Here is a 12,147-nt window from a genome sequence, read left to right as displayed (position 1 = left end):
CCTCCCCTGGCCTTTAGGCAGAAAATCTTTTTAAAGAGTATTAGAAAATAAATTTTCCCCTTTGAATACCTCTTGAATTTTTCTATCTTGTAACACCAACATTTTTAACAGAAGAATCCAAGTTCTTTTGAGTTATTATAAACATTGTTATGAGGACTGTATGCTTTATTGTTGATTAGAAAATTATAATTTGATAGGACATATAGTATGCAATTCAAAAACTTGGTAATTAAATGCTTAATTTTTTTAAGTTTCTAAGGATTTCTGCACTTCAAAAAAATCTCAAGACATCATGAGTTTCTAACAACCCATGACAACATGATCATGGCCAAAGGAGGCTGATGTTGAAATATCTGAGAAGTTCTGATTCTCTCTTTACTTACAAAAGCAGTGCTTAAAAGCCAACCTTGAAGCAACCAGGCTGTGCTTCTCTAATCTTTCAAGCAGAGGTTCAGCAGCATTTTTATCAGCATTAAGTGAAGACAGAAATTAAAATGTAGTAGCTTGAGTGCAAAGGCCTAAGGCCGATAGTATTGGAACCTGCTGCATTCAGAGCTTTGACAATGCTGTGCTAACTTAATGCAATGAATACATTAGCGTGCCAAATGTTGATGTATTTTCTTCTTTCCCGATGGCTCAAATGTAGTTTACTGCAAACAATTATTGCCTTAAAATAAAAATCTATGAGAGATCTCACGAGTGTATGAGATACTTAGAAATTTATCACTTCTGCCTGTAAGCCAAGGCTATGTGAGTAACACTGCAGAGGCTGCAATCACTGAGGACACCTTTCTGCTACTGCAACCAAACACACGACTTAATCTTCAGAATCTGATCAGACTCCAGATAGGAAGAATTTTGCTGCTCTTCTCCAATACTTTCCCTTAAAAGCTGTTTCAGAGCTTTCATACTAGCTGGAAACCCTGATTTCCATGTTTAAATATTTGATTCACAGGACATCCCTTTTTGTTCTCACAAGTGTGTTACAGTAAACACTTCTTCCTTGTTTATGTTTACCACAATATATTTTTTTGGGGAACAATATACCATAGCTGTTTAGCACTTGGAATACTGAAGAGAATTCAGATACGAATAAACTATTGCCAGCCTCATCTAGTGCACATAATGCTGTGCAAAGATTAGTTTTGCCCTGAGAAGAAGTTAGGTTGTGCTGACAAGGACTACAGTTGAGTAGCAAGACTTTCCAAAGTCTTTCTGAAGAACTTATGTGTAGAAGTGTACTGTGGGATCAACCTGCTCCATCATGCTGCTACAGACAGAGGCAATAAGACGCTGCTCAGGAAAAACCGTAAGCCTGGTCCTTTCTGTTATCTGCTGACCTTCTTCTTCCTCAACAGTTACCATAATCATATTAAAAATTAAAAATGTTACAGTGTACATGGTGCTTACAGTATCCATTTATTTCCCTGTTGCTTATGAATCTGCTAAATACTTTTCTGACTGTATTTGCACAACGTTCTGTGGCAGTGCATTCTAGGAGTTTATTATCAGCTTTCTAAGGAAGTAGTTCTTTTCCCTATCTATGTTAAACTCTTCTCATACCAATTGTTTTATTTTTTTTTAATACCAAGTATTACAAACATGGCTGTAGCTACATTTGAGTGTCACTGTCTTATGCTTCAGTGCACTACTTAAGCATGTTAGTAGTGTTCTGTTATATATTAGCATCTCTTTTTTTTCTCCTTTGTCAAATTACAAAACAAACAAACAGACAAACAAAAACAACCCTATATGTACGCAATAATACCGGTTGAAATTACCCCAATTCTTTCTGAGTAACGTATTACATGGCTTGAAGAAACATCCTAGGAATAGAAAATAAACACATAAAGCGAGGAAGCTATGCTTGTATATTGCTAAGGAAGGGAACTTCAGAAATGAAAATGTATGGATTAACTGTTCTCTAATATCTTTCGAAGTCCTACAAAAAAAAAAAAAAAAGCTTGCAAGTAATAATACAAATAATAGTGAGGTCACATTGTCAGTAAATGCAACAGAAGTAATTTTTGCAGACACATTCTTCAGCTTTATCAGTACAATATATTATACTGATAAAAGAATTTATACTGGGCTGTAAGTGATTTGCAAGCATTCATATATCAGAAGAGAAAACATATAATATATGAATCAGGAGGAGATAGATTCTATAAAATCCACAAGCACATCACTAGAAAGTTTTTGGGAAAGGTTTATGTAAAGGCAAGTATCAAAATTCAGATGATTTGTGGAGCAATGAAGCTGAATGACTACCTCATTAATCCTTCCTTAGATAAATTTGTAAAAAAAAAACCAACTTTTTTTGAATTGTTAAAAGAAAAAACAGCTGAATAGTTCTTGAATTCTGAGCATACATTCATTCCAGGTTAACAAGAGGAGTGAGCATCTATTGGTGAACTGATGAGTATTTTGAAAAACAACTTTCAGGTGGGATTTTTTTTTTGCTGTAGTTTCCTACAAAGGAAGAAAATTGGATGTAATTTCAAAATAATTTCTCATTTGTTTACACAGAAAGCCTTCAGTTTTCATCGATTTTATGTCATAAAAAGAAAACAAGTATGGCTGAGCAAGGATCTGATGATCAAACTGAGGGAAAAGAAGGAAAAGTACCAGCAGTAGAAGCAGGTTTAAGCCTGGTAACAATACAAAAATGCAATCCAGAAAAGCAGATATGGGATCAGGAAAGCCAAGGTTCAGATGGAGGTAAACCTGGCCAGGGATATGAAAAATAACAAGAAGGAATTCATTGGTGAGTAAGAACATCGGTGAGAAGACAAAAGGGTGTTATCCCCTCTGATAAATGAGAAGGGAAAAGTGGCTTCAACAGATATTCTGAATGTTGGTGTACTCAGTGAGTTCTCTGCCTCGGTCTTCACTAGCAGTCAGGCTTCCCATACCTCTCATGACCCTGAACATCTAGTCAGAGCTAAGGGTTGCAACATCTCTCCCACCTTAAGAGAAGAGCAAGTCCACGACCACCTAATGAGACTGAATGTGCAGAAGTCTATGGAACCAGGGAACATGCATCACAGGATCCTGAAGAAACTGTTTGATGTAGTCACCAAGCCACTCTCCATCGTATTCAAAAAGCCATGGTTGTCAAGTGAAGTCTCTGGTGACTGAAAGAAGGGAAACATCAATCTATTTTTAAGAAAGAAAGAGAAGAATACTCAGTGAACTGGAAGTCAGCGAGCCTCACACGTGTTTTTGGGAAGATCATGGAATGGATCGTGCTGGAATAGATGTTAAGGCACATGCAAGATGAAAAGGTGATCTGAAACAGTCAGAACACCTTCACCAAAGGCAGATCATTCCTGAACAATTTGATGGCCCTCTATGAAGAAGTAATGGCTCCAGTTGTCAAAGGAAGGCCATTAGAAATAATCTAATGGGAGTTGTGCAAGACCTTTTACATTGTTGCACACCAAATCTTTACCTCTAAATAGAAGATATATGGATTTGAACACTGGACTATTTGGTGGATAAAGAGTTGGTTGGACAGTCACAGCCAGAGGATTATGGTCAACATCTCTATGTTCAGCTGCAGGTGGTCATGAATTATGTTCCCCAGGGGTCTGTTTTGGGACTGATTCTCTTTATCATCTCTATCAGCGACATAGAAGAGAAGATCGAGTGTATCTTCAGCAAATCTGCTGATGTTACCAAGCTGAGTAGTGCAGCTGACAGTAAAAAGAAGGTACACCATCCAGAAGGAGCTAGACAGGTTTGAAAAGTGGGCTCACAAGATCCTTATGAGGTTCAATGAAGTCAAGCCTAATGTGTTGTACTTGAGACAATCCCAGATTTATGTACAGACTAGGAGAACTTCTTGAACGCAACTTAGAGGTTCTGGACAAAAAACTGGACATGAACCAGTAGTGTGTGCTTGCAGCATGAAAGGTCAATGGTATTCTGGGCTACATCAAAAAGCCAGTAGTCCATTTCACATAAATGGGTAGAAAATAATTGGAAGATCCCAGTAATGTGAAGACTAATGCCTGTAAAGTCTGCAGCTCGATACTCTGATACCTAGCTTTAATAGCTGGGTCATGTTGGAGTTTGATAGTTAATTCATACCCTCTTCTATAAATGCAAAGGAAATTAAAGTCTGAATCACATGTACAGGTGAGTACTTATCAATGTCTTGTGATTAGTGTAGCGTTTAGTAGTGTTCTTTGATGACAAGATAGAAGTGATTCTACAAAATATTGTTAAAAACAGCTGATTAAGTCAGACATAGCTGATTTAAACAAAAATTTCCAGTATTTGAGAAGGCCTCAGTTGTATTTAGAGAAGCTCTAAATTAGAAGAACAAGATATACGTGTATGCATATAAGTATGCATACAAATGGGTCCTGGCCCCATGCTGTCGGAGCTCAGGGAGTGTTTGTGTAACATTCTCAGACACAGTCTGATTTTTTGGGTGGTACTGTGTGGAGCCAGGAGTTGGACTCGATGATCCTTATGGGTGCCTTCCAACTTGAGATATTCTATTCCATGATTCTACACAAAGAGGTAACTGTCTCAAGTTGGAGCATGGGAAATTGCAATTACATATAAGGGTGGTCAAATACTAGTACAGGTTGTCCAAAGAGATTCTGGAATTTCCTTTCTTGGAGTTTTTCAGAAGCCAAGTAGATACAGACCTCAATCAACCAGTCTGGTTAGGTCTGCACTGAATAGCAAGATTGGATTAGGGGTCCCAGATGCTACTGAATTACTCTGAGCTCCAGTGAAAGTAGGCACCTATGCATGGGTATAGTGCAAAACCTAGCAATTGTCAATGACTCCAAATCAATCTGTCTTTAGCATTTAGTAAACTTAAATCTCTGTTCTTCAGCTCAGTCTCTTTCATGATCTCTCACTTATTTGCCTGAATTAATAAATTCCAGTATTTATCACTATTCTGAACTCCATTTAGCTGTTCTCCAGTTTTCAGGACAGAAGCTGAAGATATCCTTTTGGTCTGATCTGCTTCACAATCGTTACATATGATAATTTAATAATTTAAAAAGTCATATTAATAAAATAAGTTAAATGAGATTTGAGCTGCCTGTTCGTGTTTTCTCACAGTCTGCTGTCTTGATTCAGAGGATTTACATCATTTGATATTTATTTTGCTGGCTTTTTCTTTCCTCCCCCTCAGCCTCTCCATTCACAAAGGAATAAATAATTCTTCTGCTTTTCATGACAGCAATAAAATTGTTTTCGTTCTGGGTTACTTATTAAATAAAATGGCACCAGAAGACAATCACGGTTTTAAGAGCATTATTTGAAGTGTGTTGTGCCAAATAGAAACATGAATTTAATTCTTGTGCAGACATTCTGGATACCATCACTGGGTTCTTTGGTTACAACCATCCAAACGGCTCGCCCATTGGCCACTCTGACTGCCCCCTTCTTCAAACCAAATTGTTTCACTGGAGGAATACTATGCTACTGCTCTCCATCTGCTTGGGTTGCCCTTGCTGGATCATCTACCAGGCATCTCCAGGAATGGGATATTTCCCTTCCTGAATGGGACTCCTTTCTGATGGAGCAACCAATGTTTCTTTTGGCACATCACTATGATACATCACTGGGCTAAGATCTTTTGAAGCTCTTCTTTCAGTGGTGATTAAGACAGACTACTGTTCTGGCTGAGACAGGCGACCCATTGTGCCACCAGCTGTGTGTGCACCACCCCATCTCAGAAAGGTGGGTCAAATTTTTCACCCACCCCTGAGTCAGCAGGGTGGTCTTAACTATGATCTCAGCTATTTGGGTTATTGGTGCTACCACCTGTAATGTAAAGTAGGCAGCCAATAACTTTTTCAATCATACTGTATCTTTCTTCTGCTCCATGCCATACCTGAACCCAATGGAGATTTTGGTGTTGCCACAGGCCCCAGCCAAAGCCATCTTGAATGACATGAACGTCAACTTTGACAGGGAGGGTTGGGTCAAATATATCCAATGCCTGGGTTTGTTTAACAGCCAGTTTTGCCTGTTGGAAAGCCTCATGTTCTATTATTTCCCAGTCCCATAGTTGCCCCTTTTTCATGAGTTTGTATAATGGTCCCAGCAGCTGCACTAAATTGGATATAAAAGATTGCCAGTATCCCAATATACCTAAGATTTCCTGCAGCTGCTTTGGTGTTGTAGGGACTGGGAATGCCTGAACCTTAACTATTACAGCACTGGGTAGTACTTTGGCCTTTTCTGACCAAACTAACCACATGAATTTCATGGACAGGCCTGGACCTTGCACCTTCTGAGGATTTATAGCCCATCCTCTTTCTTGCAGTAGGTAGTGAATGAATCTGCCACCTGTCCTACAGCCTCCAGTGAGTCAGATGTCAACAGGAGATCATCAATATAATGATACAAGCTAACATTATTAGATTTTTCCCAATTTGCTAGGTCATGCATCACTAGGTTATGGCAGTATGCTGGCAAAAGTACATACCCTTGTGGCAGGAACTGAAAGGTCCACTGCCTGCCTCTCCATGTAATTGCAAGCTGTCTCAAGATTCTTCAGCAATTGGAACACTGAAGAATGCATTTGCCAGGTCTAGGACACAGTGATAGGTTTTTATTTCCCTACTCAGTATGTCCATTAAGGAGGCAATATGGGGTATGGCTGCCTGAACAGACAGCATGTCCTTAATTAATTCTCTATAATCTACTGTCATTCTCCAAGTGACATTTGATTCTCACACTGGCCGTATGGGGGAATTATATGGGCTGTGTGCAGGTCTTATAATCGCAACTTTTTCTAATTCCTGCACCATCCTTAATATTTCATCTTAAACCCCCAGGAGTCTCTACTGTCTCAAATTAGTAATCCAGCACAGTTCTAGCAGGCTAATAGGCTCATGCTTCACATGGCTGCTCAATATTGCCTCAGTCACCCAGACACTAAAACACCTCTGTGGAGTCTGAACTCTCCTATGGTTGTCTGGAGAACCCAGACCTCATAAAATGTCTATGCCCAACATGTGCTCTGGGACTGAGGCAATAGATATTTTATACTCCTGGAGTGGGAGATGCCCAACCCCCAATTTCAAACATGTTTGGGTGACAGGAATGGTTTGTCCCCCAAAAGCACTAATCATTGCTCTTTCTCTTTGAAATTTATTTGGATCACTGTTGACAATTGAAGTTTCCGTGCCTGTGTCGACCAATGCCATAACTTATACATTTTTTCCAGGACCAAAAAATTGTTAGTTCAACATAGGGCCTCCAGACTGGAGGAAATACAGGGGAAATAACATCCCCTGTCGTGCCATAAACTGCCCTATGGACAGATCTTTATCCTCAGGTGGCTCAGGCATTGTAGCTCAAGACACCTGAGGAGGCATTTTTCTCTTTTACTAGGGACTATGAAGTTCTCTAAGTTCTTGTTAACACTTGTCGAATTATTCATACTCCTGATTTTTTGGGAACATTTTGAAATTTCTTATCATCTCATAGTTGTTTCCACAATTGAAGTGAAATACGATTAGGCTGGCAATTGATCTTGGCAAAGGCCAGCCTGTATGAAATCATTAAACACTTGTTCCTGGGACACCCGTATGGGTCCTGATCGGAGTGCCCATGGGACAGCCTTTCTGGTCTTCATAATTGGGAGAATCTCAGCTCCTTCTACCACTCAAATATTATGTCTTGTTCTTAGGCGATCTGGAGCAGGTCCAGAGGAGGGCACTAAGATGATCAGAGGGCTGGAGCACCCTATGAGAAAAGGTTGAGGGAACTGGGCTTGTTCAGCTTGGAGAAGAGAAGGCTGCGGGGAGACGTCATTGTGGCCTTCCAGTATTTGAAGGGAGCGTATGAACAGGAGGGGGAATGGCTGTGTGTGAGGGTGGATGGTGACAGGACAAGGGGAATGGTTTTAAACTGAGACAGGGGAGGTTTAGTTTGGATATTAGGGAGGAAGTTTTTCACCCAGAGGGTGGTGAGGCACTGGAACAGGTTGCCCAAGGAGGCTGTGGAGGCCCCACCCCTGGAGGCATTCAAGGCCAGGCTGGATGTGGCAGCTCAGTCTGGTGGTTGGCAACCCTGCACATACCAGGGGGTTGAAACTAGTTGATGACTGTGGTCCATTTCAGCCCAGGCCATTCTATGACCATTATCTTCAAGTTCTCCATTAATTACTTTAATCATCTTTTAGGGCCACTAAATATTTCTTGAAACATTATCATGCACATCAATAGTCAGCAAAGCAGTCTGTGCCTGTGAGAGGTAGATTGTGTTTTTGCAGTGGAAATTTGCAGTATTTCTGTATGTATCATAGGATAACTCGCCTTTCACAAAGAAAGCTGCTGAACAGAGTAAAGTTGAGACTGGGGTGTTCTGACCTAGGTAGAATTGGCACAAGCACTAGGTATGGTAGGGGTAGGGAGGAGTCTGATACATGACAGAACTAGTGTGCTAATTGTTGAAAATATTGTCCTCCTATTGCCGTAAAAAGTACAGAACATACCCAAAGACAATGGGTTGGTAACAGACATTGTATGGAAGTGTAGTGTTGCAACAGCTTCAGAAGATTGTGAGCCTGAGACTCTCACCCAATGAGTGCCAGGAGAGGCTTTACCTCCATTGGACCCAGGGTATGTAACAGAATGGATCTCACTGACTAGTTGAGCAATTTCTCCCTTGTGAGTAGGGGGTGTGCGCCCATTACTGCAACGATAAATAAACTGCTCTTCACAGAGACCTTTACTGATTAGAAATTTTTGACCTTGAGCATGTTTCTCACATGCCCTAGTGAGAAATCTAAACTGTATCCTCATGACGAAGTTCTAATTGAAAACATTTTCCCAGTAAATACACCCAGAAGATCACATCGTGTCTTCTCAGGTCAGGGCTACATAAGAAAAATTAGCCTGTAGAATAGAAACCTTGGAAAATCTGGGTATTACAACTGTCTTTAGGATCAAAGGAGTAGGAACCAAAATGCTTTGTAGATGTTTACATTTACTGTTCAGTTGATACAGTTTGTCTACCTGGACATTGTTGCTTATTTTTTTTTTACAAAACTCCACAGAAAGTCATGTGTAAATTAAAGATTTGGTTTAACAAATAACCATGGAATTTCTTGTTGCTAGTAGCAACCTCAGAAGTATTTGTTCTCTCACTTGAATGGTGGCCACACTCTTAACAAATGATCTTTGTAGGCAAGTAAAACTACTATTTTAAATTTTATTTGATTCACTTTTCTCTGGATTAATCTCATATTGGGCACAAATAGTGGATAAAGTTCACATCAGTGGGATTGTTCTGGGTAAAGCTCTTCCCACCTGTAGTTTCCCTCCTGGCCCTCTATCCATAAAACTTTACCATGGAAAAATTACTTAATATTAACAATGAAACAACAATATGAGTCTGACCTAATATTTTAGATGCAGATTACAAATATGCATACACTTGAATTCCTTGACAATATCTACTATCTGTCCTACTTACCTATTTACTCCCTATTAGCAAGGACCAATAATCAACATATAAGGCACACTCTAACTATCAATGCCACTTCCAGAATTCTCTCTTTTCATAATTCAGAGAGAGTGTAAAGTTGATAGTGAGCTTTTAAAAACATTAACACAATCTTGTCCAGAATCCAGATATAGCAAGACTAAGTTATAAATTAGCAACCTGAGAAATACTGTATCATAATTGAGTTCAAAATGGACATAACCAATCCTGATCTTATAAAAAATAACTCACACATAGATTAAAAAAATAAATCAAATCAGGCACTAAGTTTAGTTAAAGTTTTTAGACAAAACAAACATTGCAGATTGCTTAAAGGTTTTTCATTTGTCCTCTGTATCTATCACTGTTTTTGTTTTTTTTTTCTGGATGACTGTAGCATAATTCAGTACAGGATGAATACAATACTTTTTCAGTAAAAGATTATTCATAATTGGAATTTACTTTCATGCTTCAATACCTGGACTGTCTCATATTAAAAGTATACTTCAATTTATTCTGTAATGACAAAATTTCCTTGTTGTATTTTCTGGATTTTGAATAGTTGTGGCAGTTAGCATAAGTCCCCAGTTACAGGAAAAGGGGAAACACATTGTTCATTTCTAAAAAGGTAGCAAGGAGAACCTGTGAAAATACACACCAGTCAGTCATATCTCTGCACCAAGTCAGAGTGTGGTAATCATGTTAAGCCATATGGAATACAGGGAGGTGATTGGAGGCAGTTAATGTGGCTTGATAAAGGGCAAATCAAGCCTGACTAACTTGTTGGCCTTCCTTTATATAGAGATAGCACATATGGACAAGGGAAGAACGACTGATATAATTTACGAGAACTTGTGCAAAGGTTTTGATAAGGCTCCACAAAAAATCTTTGTGTCTGAATTGGAAAGGCATGGAGATGATGGATGGACTAATCAGTGCGTAAGGATTTAAAATGTCACAGTCACTCAATGTCCAAGCGGCTCGATGTCCAAGTGAAGGCCACTTATGAGTGGGGTACCTAAGGTGTCTGTACAGGTACTAGTACTGTTTAGTATCTTCACTAACACTGACAGTGAGTGCACCCTCAAGTACATTTGTGGAGGACACCAAGCTGAGTGGTACAGTTGGTACTCTACAACAGGCATACCCAATCCACAGTATGGAGCCCTGTACAGCTAGTAATGCGCCTCGACCCCTGCTGCTGTGCAATCATGGTGGCTGCTCCCCAGCTAGTGGCCCATCCTGGCCCCAGGCGTGCACTCATCACTCAGTAATAACCAAAACATTAGCCTAAGACAATTCTTCTCCACTTAGCTCAGGCAAGCCAAATAGTTGGATGCCCACGCTTTAGAAAGAAGGGTTGCTCTCTAGAGGGATCTTGACAAGCTTGAAAGTTGGGCCTGTGTGAATCTCATGAATTTCAACAGGACAAATACAAGGTCATACACTTGGGTCAGGGCAGCATCCATACAAACTAGGCAATGAATGGATTGAGAGTAGCCCTGCAGAGGCAGATTAAAAACTGGACATGAGCTGAAAATGTACCATTGAACAAAAAAGTTAATCACACCCTGGGCTCCATAAAAACAAGTATGCCTGGCAGATCAAGAGAAATGATCCTCCTTCTCTACTTTACATTCATGAGATTCCACCTGGAGTACTGATGGAGGTCCCAGTCACAAGGTAGAGTTAAATTAGATAGAATTAGGCTCTACCTTGAGTACTGTATTCAGTTTTGAGCCCCTACAAGAAAGATATTTATGACCTCAAGCATGCCCAAAGAAAGGCAACAAACCTGATGATAAGTATGGAACACAAATCTGGAAAAGCTGAGGGAACTTGGATTGTTTAGACTGGAGAAGATGAGGCTCAGTGAAGACCTTATCACTCTCTACAATCATCTGAAAGGAGGATAGAGTGAGGAGGGCATTGCCCTCTTTTCCCAGTTAACTAGTAATAATGGCCTTAAGTTGTGCCGCGTAAAGTTCAGGTTAGACAACTGGAGAACTTTCTTCTCAGAAAGAGTGGTGAGTCATTAGAATAAGTTGCCCAGTGAGGTGATGAAATCCCTGTCCCTAAAGGTTTGCAAGTAAAGGACAGGTGTGGCACTTAGAGTCATAGTTTAGTGGACATGTGGAGTGACAGTTGGACTGGGTGATTTTTGTGGTCTTTTTTAATCTTAATGATTCTATGATTCTATGATAAGGAAGAATTTTTTTACTATGAAGGTAATTAGATACTAGAAATTTTGGCCAGAGAAGTTGTGGATGATCCATCCCTGGGAGGTTGAAAGCCAGACTGGACGGGGCTTTGAGAGATCTGGTCTTTTAGAAGATGCCCCTACCCATGGCAGAGGGTTTGGAACTGAATGAATGATCTTTAAAGTTCTTTCCAATCCAAGCCATTCTACTATTCTATTTTTCTATGACTTTAAGCTGCTATTAATGAGAAAAGTGCTCATAGAAGCATGAGTCTAGTCAGTCACTGAACATCACATACCATTTAAAAAATACCATCTATATTATAAGTACGTACTCTCAATCATCAGATGAAAAAATATTTAGCTATCTCATGCAGAGTGCAGAAGCGTCTTCTGAAATAAAAAGCCTTGTTCTTGGTTTTTTTTTTTGATGAAAAATGGATAAAGAGGGTTAGAGTCACTGGGTGAGTGAC

At 39.6% G+C, this 12,147-nt stretch overlaps 1 protein-coding gene across 1 annotated transcript in view; it reads right to left on the bottom strand.

The window, feature by feature from the left end:
* CNTNAP2 (contactin associated protein 2) overlaps positions 1–12,147 on the bottom strand; it is a 663,767-nt gene that overhangs the window by 124,515 nt on the left and 527,105 nt on the right. The window lies entirely within an intron of this gene.

Source organism: Lagopus leucura, unplaced genomic scaffold, assembly GCF_019238085.1.
Source record: "Lagopus leucura isolate 7727_CA_CO unplaced genomic scaffold, USGS_WTPT01 Super-Scaffold_100058, whole genome shotgun sequence".
Lineage (NCBI taxonomy): Eukaryota > Metazoa > Chordata > Aves > Galliformes > Phasianidae > Lagopus > Lagopus leucura.
This window is presented reverse-complemented; position numbering and strand designations above follow the sequence as displayed.